This window comes from Rattus norvegicus, chromosome 12, assembly GCF_036323735.1.
Source record: "Rattus norvegicus strain BN/NHsdMcwi chromosome 12, GRCr8, whole genome shotgun sequence".
In the NCBI taxonomy this organism is placed as follows: Eukaryota; Metazoa; Chordata; class Mammalia; order Rodentia; family Muridae; genus Rattus; species Rattus norvegicus.
This window is the reverse complement of record NC_086030.1, coordinates 20,164,955-20,174,502: the sequence shown is the minus strand read 5'-3', so window position 1 is coordinate 20,174,502 and position 9,548 is coordinate 20,164,955. Positions and strand designations below refer to the sequence as shown.

The 9,548-nt window shown below is 50.7% G+C and overlaps 1 long non-coding RNA gene across 1 annotated transcript; it reads left to right on the top strand.

Moving 5' to 3' along the window:
• The first annotated feature begins 511 nt into the window (after positions 1–511).
• On the top strand, positions 512–6,036 carry LOC134481159 (uncharacterized). Its single transcript, XR_010056479.1, has 4 exons — positions 512–737; positions 2,648–2,962; positions 5,519–5,614; positions 5,935–6,036. It is a non-coding gene; the product is annotated as an uncharacterized LOC134481159 (long non-coding RNA).
• The last annotated feature ends 3,512 nt before the right edge of the window (positions 6,037–9,548 follow it).

Genomic DNA, 9,548 nt, shown 5'->3' with positions numbered 1-9,548 from the left:
ATGAGTGAAGCTCATCGATGTGTGCTCGGTGCAGTAGTTGGACCCGTGTCCTTGGTAGTTGGGGTGGGAATTGTCATTGCTCCTGAAAGAGATGAGAGGTTGGGGTTCTTCCAGGGACCTCTTCAGTCACAGAGCTGCAGAACCGAACAAGGATCTCCTTCTTGGGGCTCATAGGATATGGCACACTAAGTATTGTCCAGCATGGGCACCTTTGTGCCCACAAACCCCATCACTACACCCCTTCCAGTGCTGCTAGCATAGGTGTCCAGGCCAGTCCATGCCATCATGCAATGTCCTAGCCAAGTCATGGCCGGTCTTTTTTTTTTTTTTTTTTTTTTTTGAGCTGGGGACCGAACCCAGGGCCTTGCGCTTGCTAGGCAAGCGCTCTACCACTGAGCTAAATCCCCAACCCCATGGCCGGTCTTCTTATTGGGCCTCATCTTTGAGTCCATCCAGCTAGAAGCTTTGGGACATCTTCTCCATGCTGGAAGGGCGGGTGGAGTGGGGACTGAGGCAATGGACTTCTGGAGTGGAGAGTGGACGGTGACTCTCTGGAAGCGATGTGGACGTCTTGCTGCCTCTGTTAGGTGTTCACACGTGCTTTCTCAGCTCTCCACACAGGGACAGCCCCCGGGTGCAGATGAAAACAATTGAGGACCAGAAATCTGTCACCTGTGCCTTTGGCTAGGAACAGGAGCAGAGGACGGTGTCGTGTGAGCCAGCCAGGGAGGGCACAGGTTTGTATCTCTTACCTTTATTACCTTTGAGTATGTCCTGCCATCCAGGGCTAACCATCGCCCTTCACCCAGGAACAGGCTGGGTTCAGTGAGGGTCTCCAGGAGGAGGCCCAGAAGGAGCTGGTACCCACAGGACAGGGCAACTCCCTCTGTGATCCCATCCCTAGATTTTCCATTTGTAAACACACCCATAGATTCTCCCGTGGATAACAGGCTGACAAAAATGGGTATTCAAACCTCGCTCTGATTATAAAAGCTCAGCTGATCTGGGCATGGAAGTGTACACCTGTCATCCCAGTATTCTTGAGGCTGAGGCAGGAGGATCTCCAGTTCAAAGACATCTTGGGTTACCTATGAAGACTCTGCCTCAAACTTCCTCACCAAAGAAATATCTGGAGAATATAGAAGTGTCCCAAGGGCTGGCAAGAGGGCTCAGTTGCTGAAGGCACTTGTGGTGTATGTCAGACATCCTGAGTTCGATCCCAGGTGGTGACAGGAGAGAAAACACTCCTCCTGCAAGTTGTCCTCTGACCCCCACCCATGTGCTAGGGCACTAGCACACCCCCCAATTCCCACAAAAGAAGACATTTTTAAAAAGAAGAAAAGTATAGCAAAGCAAAATACACTTTTAGAACAATCTGTATTTGGGACAGACCCAGAATGTTCCAGAATGGAGGGATCCAGTCTTGTCTGAGGTCCTGGGGTACATGGGACAGGGGGATGATCCTACCCCAGAAGCCCCAGTCTAGCAAAAGCCCTCACTGGGTCTTGAACAGAACTTCCTCTGCCACTAGGACTCAGTTTCTCTCTTAGAGGTTCCCCAGAGTCTAGAATGATAAGAATAGAACACTCACTAAATGATGTTGACTACCTTACTATACCCTGCTTTTATTTAATATTCATTCATTCATTCATTCCTTATGCATGGAAATCAAAGGACAGCATGTAGGAACTGATTCTCTCCTTCCACTATGTGGGCCCCAGGGATCAAACTCAGTTCTTCAAGCTTGGTGGCAAGTGCTTTTACCCACTGAGCTCTGTCAGTGGCTCTGTGATGGCTCTTTTGAAATGTCCCCTAAAGTTGTGAGGTGTGTATCTGGGTCTCTGTCACTGGAGGTCATAAGGACATCTTCTGCTTGGGAAGACACATCTTCCACCCCTGCCAGTCCTTGGAGAGCTTGTTTTTGCTTTTTACCATGGGCCCCCGAAGGACATGGCCACACGTGGCCTGCTAGGTATAGGTCAAGAACTAGGCTTTGAGCCATTACTAGGGACAGTATATGTGTGTGTGTGTGGGGGGCGCTGCTAGCTCCTGGTCTGTGGAGAGAAGCCCCTGGTTCTCAGCTCACATAGTCACTGATGCTCCTATAGATGACTTAGTGGCTCTGGGTGGCTTTGGGGAGTTAGGACCAAGTCCTATATCCTGAGTCTTAATGATTGTATCCCCTTCCACTGCAGTCATAGCTTCCTGCCCATTGGGTATCAGTCCCAGGGAGCCTCAACTCTGGAAGGGTATCTGGTGTCTTCACCGCTGCAGACTGGTCTTGTATTCTCATTAGAAGTGGTCAAGGGGTATGTAGGGGGTTTGGTGGAGGGTTCTGGCTGGGCTGGTGGGAACTCTAGGCTCAGACAGAACCCAGCAAACCGCCCTCAGGAGGCTTGGGCTCTGGTCCTTGGCACCCGTGAGTGGCCATAGCAACTGTGATAAACAGGAAAGGTGCCCTTCCAATGTGGATCAGATGCCTGGGAGCTTGGCCTCTGGGGTCCAGCTTGAAAATCCTGGTCCCCTGAGCTGCAGGCATTCTGGGTCCACCTTAGAAACCGCCAGCTCCTGCACAGGGTGTCAGGAAGCTCCAGCCCTTATCCTGCACCCCAGCACCCCCTCACTAACCCAACTCTGGCCTTTCCAGCCTCAATCGCCTTCCTCTGTGATGACCTGCCTGCCTCTGGCTTTCAGCCAGCACCACCGCACCCCCTGCCCAGGCCTCCAGAGAAAACACCTCGAAATTGTCTCCCAAGTCATGGAACCTTTCCCAAGGGACCAGGGAAGGTCCAGAGTCCGATCTGACTGCCCACTGGGCTGCAAGAACTCTCCCTGGCTTTCAGCGGAGCCATCTGCCGCTAGGACTGTGAGTCTCCAGGCAGAAGCTGCCGTGACAAGTCCTGGCTATGTCACTGTACTTATCAACAGAACACCACATCTGCCTACCCTGACACCAACAATGGTAGGCCATTTAGTCAGTCCCCCTCCCCTGGCCACGGACAGCAGTTTCCCGTATTATATTTTCTTACTCAATTAGCACTATCGTCCTTCCGAAATGGAGGCCAATTTTCCCATAATGACATCATTGTTAGGGAAGTGGCGGCGGGGCTGGGCTGTCACCCGGTTGCTGGAGACAGGTCCGTCTCTCTCCACTAACCCTGACAGGGAAGGGACGGGCCTGGGCGGGAAGGGAAGGGGCGGCCTATCCTCGGCCACCCCGTCACCTCCGACCACAGACATTGTTTCCGACAGTTCTCAGGAGCAGTGTGGCGGAAAATTGAGTCCAGATTCATTAGGGTTGCCAGTGTGCCGCTCAAGTCAGTTAAATTGATACATTTCCTAACGAAATTGAAGTGCTTTGTGCTGCCAGCGGAAAGCCGGGTGACCCGCCTCGGCCCGCTGAGCAGCCGAACGCGCTGACGGATCCATTAGGCGGCCCAGCCCCGGCCCTCTCCCTCCGTTCCCGGCCTCAGCGCTGTAAATCTCAGCCAATTTCAGCCCTAATCATCATTATAAACGCTTCCTCCCTTCCTCCCAATGCCCCTGCCCGCGCCTCCGCCTCCATCACACACAAAGTCCCCGGTGTCACCAAGCCTTGCAAGCGTGCAGGGTCAGCAGACCCGGTCTTGGGGGGGGGGGCGGTTCCCAGACCCCTACATCCACCAAACGACTCCCAATGGGAGGAGGGACTTGTTCCATAGGTAGTGGGCCCATTCTACAGATGGGGACACTGAGGCAGGGGCTAGGAGACTGGAAAGGGACAGTGTGAGGACTGGGGATGTGATTCCTTGGTAAGGTGCTTGTCTGGCATTTAGGAAGCCTAGGGGTTGGTTGAATCTCAGCAACAAATAAATTGGGTGCAGTGATGTGTGCCTGTATTCCCAGAACTCCAGAGAGGAGACAGGAAGACCGGATGTCCAGTATATTATATAGTGAGTGTGAGGCCAACTCCGGCTATACAAAATCCTGTCTAAATAAACAAACAAAAAACAAAAATAAGAAAAAAAATTAAAAGGACACAGTTGGGGTTGGGGATTTAGCTCAGTGGTAGAGCGTTTGCCTAGCAAGCGCAAGGCCCTGGGTTCGGTCCCCAGCTCCGAAAAAAAGAAAAAAGAGAAGAAGAAAAAAGAAAAAAAAAAGAACACAGCACTTTTGTTTGTTTGTTTGTTTGTTTCTTGCTGCTTGAAACTCACTTTGTAGATCAGGCTGGCCTCGAACTCTCAGGTATTCTCCTGCTTCTGCCTCTCGAGTGCTGGGATTAAAGTGGTATTAGCCACTACCAGTCCCGTTTTTTTTTTTTTTTTGTTTTTTTTTTTGTTTGTTTGTTTTTTTAATGGAAATGCATTGAGACTGTCTGTACTTGTCAGGTGGACATAATTCAGAAAGCCACACTCAGAGACAGGGATAGAACATTCTAGAAATCCCTTGATTTTTCTCCTCAAGTCAATGTACTCCAAGAGGGTACCTTTTGTTCCAACTTTTATCACTTGTCATTCTTTTTTTCATTCTTGAAACAGGGTCTCGTTAGGTAACCCAATCCGGCCTTGAACTCATAGCAGTCCTCCTGCCTCACCTTTCTGAGTCCTGGTTATAGCTGCACCAGCGCACTCAGCTATCACTTTATTTTGTCATTACTTGGTTGTTTTGCAAGGTTGAGGGTGTCCTCATTGCAGACACTGCTCTTCCCCTAAGCTCCACCCCCAGCCCTGATTCTCATTGCACAGAATCTAGTCCCTGCTTTCTTGGGTTTGGATTGCATGGGTGAATGTAGATTCTACGAGACTCTCATATTCTGTGTGCCACCACTGCAACCAGTCCATTTTCACTGCTGCATAGTACTCCATTATATTCCTGTACCGAAGTCTGCCTACCTCCTTCCTCCCTTGCTGCTTTCAGTCCAAAGTTGTGGTGAGTAAGTCTGTGGCTGATGGGTTTTCTGAGTCTTGGCATTTATTTTTCCCTCTGCTCCACCCCGCCCCCCTCCCCCAATTCCTCCATCTCTGCTCACGAAGCTGGCTTCCCTGCCAGCTTCATTATCCTTCCTCTTTGCCTCCCTTCTCTTATCCTCCCTCTTCTCTTTGTTCCCTCCTCTCTCTCACTTCTCTTCCCTCTTCATCCTCTTTTGTCTCCACAAAATTGAACAGGAAATGCTATGCCACCAGGAAGATGGACAGGCAGGAGGCGGGACTTCTCCTGTAGGGGACTTTTAGAAGCTTTTAGAAGTCCCTAGGACAGAACCACTCTATGACATCAGCACAACATCAGGAGTCTCCAGAGAGTCATCCCACACGGTGGCCACAGACGCCTGAGCTGTGGAAGGTGGCCATGGGGCTATAACTTATATTTAAATGCGTACTAGTCACGTGGATTATATCTTTAAGTAATATTTTAGATCCATAATGATAAATTTTTATTAAACAAGATATTTCCATCAACCTCACCTACTTATTCGTAAAGATTTATTTTATTTTATGTGTGTGTTTGCCTGCATGAATGTCTGTGCACCACATGTGTGCAGTACCCACAGAGGCCAGAAGAGGGCGTCAGATCTGTGGAAATTGGAGTTACAGGCATATGGGTGCTGAGAACCAAACTTCCATCCTCAGCAACAGTAGTAAGTACTCTTAACCACTGATTTTTGTCTCGATAGTGCCTCCTCCCTCCCTCCCTCCCTCCCTCCCTCCCTTCCTCCCTTCCTTCTTTCCTTCCTTCCTCTCTTTCTCATATGTTCGTGTGGCGTCTGCATGTGTGCATGTGTACGGGAGGCTGTGAATGTAAAGGAGAAAGCAAGAGCATCATCTCGTGGGTCTCTTCCTCGAGGATTTTGCACCTTAGTTTTTGAGACAAGCTCTCTCACTGAACTTGGGGAGCTTCACTCTAGCTAGGCTGGCTGGTCAGTGACCTCAGGGTTCTCTCTGCTCTCTACCTCTCCAGAACTGGGGTTATCGGAGAGTACTGCCCAACTGAGATTTTTACAGAGCACTGAGGATCCAGACTGATGTTCTCTCACTTTGTGGTAAGTATTTACACACTGATCAGCCCTAGCTCTCTAAAAGTATTTTTATTGAGAGAGAAAGAGAGGGGGAGAGGGAGGGGAAATGATGGGGGAGGGGGAGGGGAAGGGGAGGGGAGGGGGATGGAAAGGGAAAGGAGGAGAGGAGAGAAGGGGGGGGGGAGAGAGAGAGAGAGAGAGAGAGATAGAGAGAGAGATAGATATGAAATTAAGTTCCCTTCACATAAAATTTGGCCTCATGTTATGGTTTGGGACATTAGTAGTAGGGGATTGTTTAGATTCCCCCAGTGAGGGGCCAGGGGCATGGCTCAGTGGCAGAGCCCCTGCCTAGAATCCCCCAGTGAGGGGCTGGGGTGTGGCTCAGTGGTAGAGCCCCTGCCTAGAATCCCCCAGTGAGGGGCTGGGGGTGTGGCTCAGTGGTAGAGCCCCTGCCTAGAATCCCCCAGTGAGGGGCTGGGGGCATGGCTCAGTGGGAGAGCCCCTGCCTAGAATCCCCCAGTGAGGGGCTGGGGGCGTGGCTCAGTGGTAGAGCCCCTGCCTAGTTTTCAGTATGCCTTAGGTTCAATCCCCAGTATCACACAAAAAACAAATGTTTAAACAAATAAATGAATAGAATGAAAACAAAAGCACAATATCACTGTATGTGTGCACCTCTGTCAAGTCCTCCATCATTCCCTGCTCCTGTGCTATGGTGGTTCCAGGGCCACATCCTGAGCAAAGTAAAGAACCAGGGAGGGCATAGCATGGAGAGATAAGCCACCACTCTCTGAAGGATTGAGGTGGCCTAAAGGAAGTCTGGACTGGAAGACCCCAGAACTCTGTGGGAGAGGAACACAGGTGGATTGGGAATGTGAAGGACCCTCTTCCTGTTGCAGTCCATGTGCCAACATCCCGACCTGGCAAGGGAGAAGGGCAGCAGGGCCTAGAGACCTGCAACTTCACATGCCATCAGGGGACAAGGGAGTGGTCTCACCCCAATCTGAAAGTGGGGAGACTTCGGGCTGACACTTCTTTCTCTCTCAATCTCAATCTCTCTCTCCCCTCCCTCCCCTCCCCCTTCTCCCTCCCCCTCATGTTGCATCTCTCCTCTCTCTCTCTCTCTCTCTCTCTCTCTCTCTCTCTCTCTCTTCCCTCTCCAAGATATGGTATCTCTATATAACCCTGGCTTTCCTAGAATGAACTGTGTATACCAGGCTGGCTTTGAACTTACAAAGATCCATCTTCCTCCTCTCCTTCAGGATTAAAGGCGTGTGCCACTATGCTAAGCACAGATTCTTCAGCTCATAGGCAGGGACCCAGCTGCGTATCTTTGGCGTGTAGTTCTATGCTTTCTTGGGATCACGCGGCTGTCAGGCCTGGTGCTGTTCTTGAAATCTTCTCAACGTGCCTTGCCTAACCCAGAACTCCGCAGCCAAACATTGACCTGGGGACAACACAGGCCAGGGCTGCCTTAAGACAGTGAGGAACCACTTCCGGGAAGTAAGGTGCCCTTCTCATGCTCTGTCTGGGATTCAGTTTATCTGTTCGAGAGAGTCCTGGAGCCCAAGAGCTTGGGGAACCTGGCCACATGCCTTCCACAGTCAAACTCGCCTTTGGGGCTGCAGTGCATGTATTTACTTTCAAGGCATGGGCAGTTGACCCTGAAATGCACCAAAGCTATGAAACCCAGGGACAGATGTCAGAACATGAAGCGACACAGCCTACTCAGAGGCTGCCTTAGCCTGGGTCACCTGGTCTGGGCAGATCTGTACCTGGCCTTAAGTGAGGGCTAGCACAACTGTTTGCCGACGGCATATTCCGGGGCTCACAGCCACTCCATGATCTTCAGCAACCAATTCTGTCTAGTTGTAGCTCTGTGGTCAGAGGGATGAGGGTTATCTTGCTGGGTGGAAGGGGTGAATAATCAGGGAGGGGTCCCACAGACTCTGTGGGACCTGGTCTGATTAGGATAGGCAACTGTATTCAGGATGGGGAGGGAAGACCCCTTTAGAACTGGCTCCTCTTCCCCCTCTTTGGGTGGACACTTGTTTACATGTCTCAGGGAAGTTCAGAATGGATATTTATGGTGGCAGGAAAGAGCTGGCTTAGGGGTCTGGTGGGCTAAGGAGAGAAGAGTATTTCCCCTTGAAGGGAAGCTCAGAGCTCTTAACAGATCGATAAGTGCATTTAGTCGATGGCACAGGGCTTTAGAGAGAGGCAGGACCCTCCACCCCCACTGCCCCGCCTCTTCTGAGGGGTGCCTCCATGGAGACAGCAGGAGCCTGGGTCCTAGTTGTCTGGATGTTGTCAGTGACATGACATCTCAAGCTCTCTGCCCCACACTGAGGGAAGAGTCTTCCAAGGTGCATGCATTGTAACTGAGATGGTGGGGGCCACACCCAGTTTCCAGCGGGGTGCCCAGAATGGCCATCTCTAAAATGGCTCCATGACATTTATGGACACAGATGGGGTGTAGACTGTCAGTCACTTGGCAATTTGGTTCTTTTGGTAGGAAAGAAAAGCTAGGGATTGAGTCCAGAGCCTCTTGCATACGAAACCAGTTGATCTACTAAGCCACGCCCCAGCCCCTCACTGGGGGATTCTAGGCAGGGCTCTACCACTGAGCCACGCCCCCAGCCCCTCACTGGGGGATTCTAGGCAGAGGCTCTACCACTAAGCCACACCCCCAGCCCCTCACTGGGGGATAGGCAGGGGCTCTACCACTGAGCCACGCCCCAGCCCCTCACTGGGGGATTCTAGGCAGGGGCTCTACCACTGAGCCACGCCCCAGCCCCTCACTGGGGGATTCTAGGCAGGTATTCTGTCACCGAGTATGCCACCAACACTCTTTTTCCTTTTTATTTTGAGATGGGGTCTCAGTTGCCAAGATGGACTAGTACCTAGGCTGACCTTTCGAACCTTCCTGACTCTCCTGCTTCAGCCTCCTGAGGAGGTGGGCTGTCAGGCCTACTCCTTCTCAGGGAAGTATGAGTGTAGTATAAGCATCTTCTCCAGACAGGATGAGCAGAGACAACCCTGTCCATACATGTACTGTCCTGTCCACTAGTCCGCCAGGACGGCAGAGCTCTATGAGCCCTTGAATGAGGAATGCTCCTCTAGAGTTCGTATCATTGAACTGTGTATATAGTTCATACATTTGTGTGTATTTTATAAACATATAGTTCATATATTTGAAGTTTAGTTTTAAAAATTAAAACAGGGGGGCTGGAGAGATGGCTCAGCCGTTAAAGGCTAGGCTCACAACCAAAAAAAAAATTAAAACAGGGTTAAGAACGTCTCCATCAAGACATTCATAGTGGCCCGTACCTTTAATCTCAGAATTTGGGAGACAAAGGCAAGGCAGATCTCTGAGTTTGAAGTCAGCCTGGTCTACAGAGTGACTTTCAGGACAGTCAAAGATACATAGTAAGACCTTATCACAAAACAAAACAAAACAAAACAAAACAAAACAAAACGAACTTCTCTATGAAGTCCTATTCTGCATGTTGAATAACCGTTTCCCATGTGTGAGGGCTGAGGATTGCAGCCCGCCAGG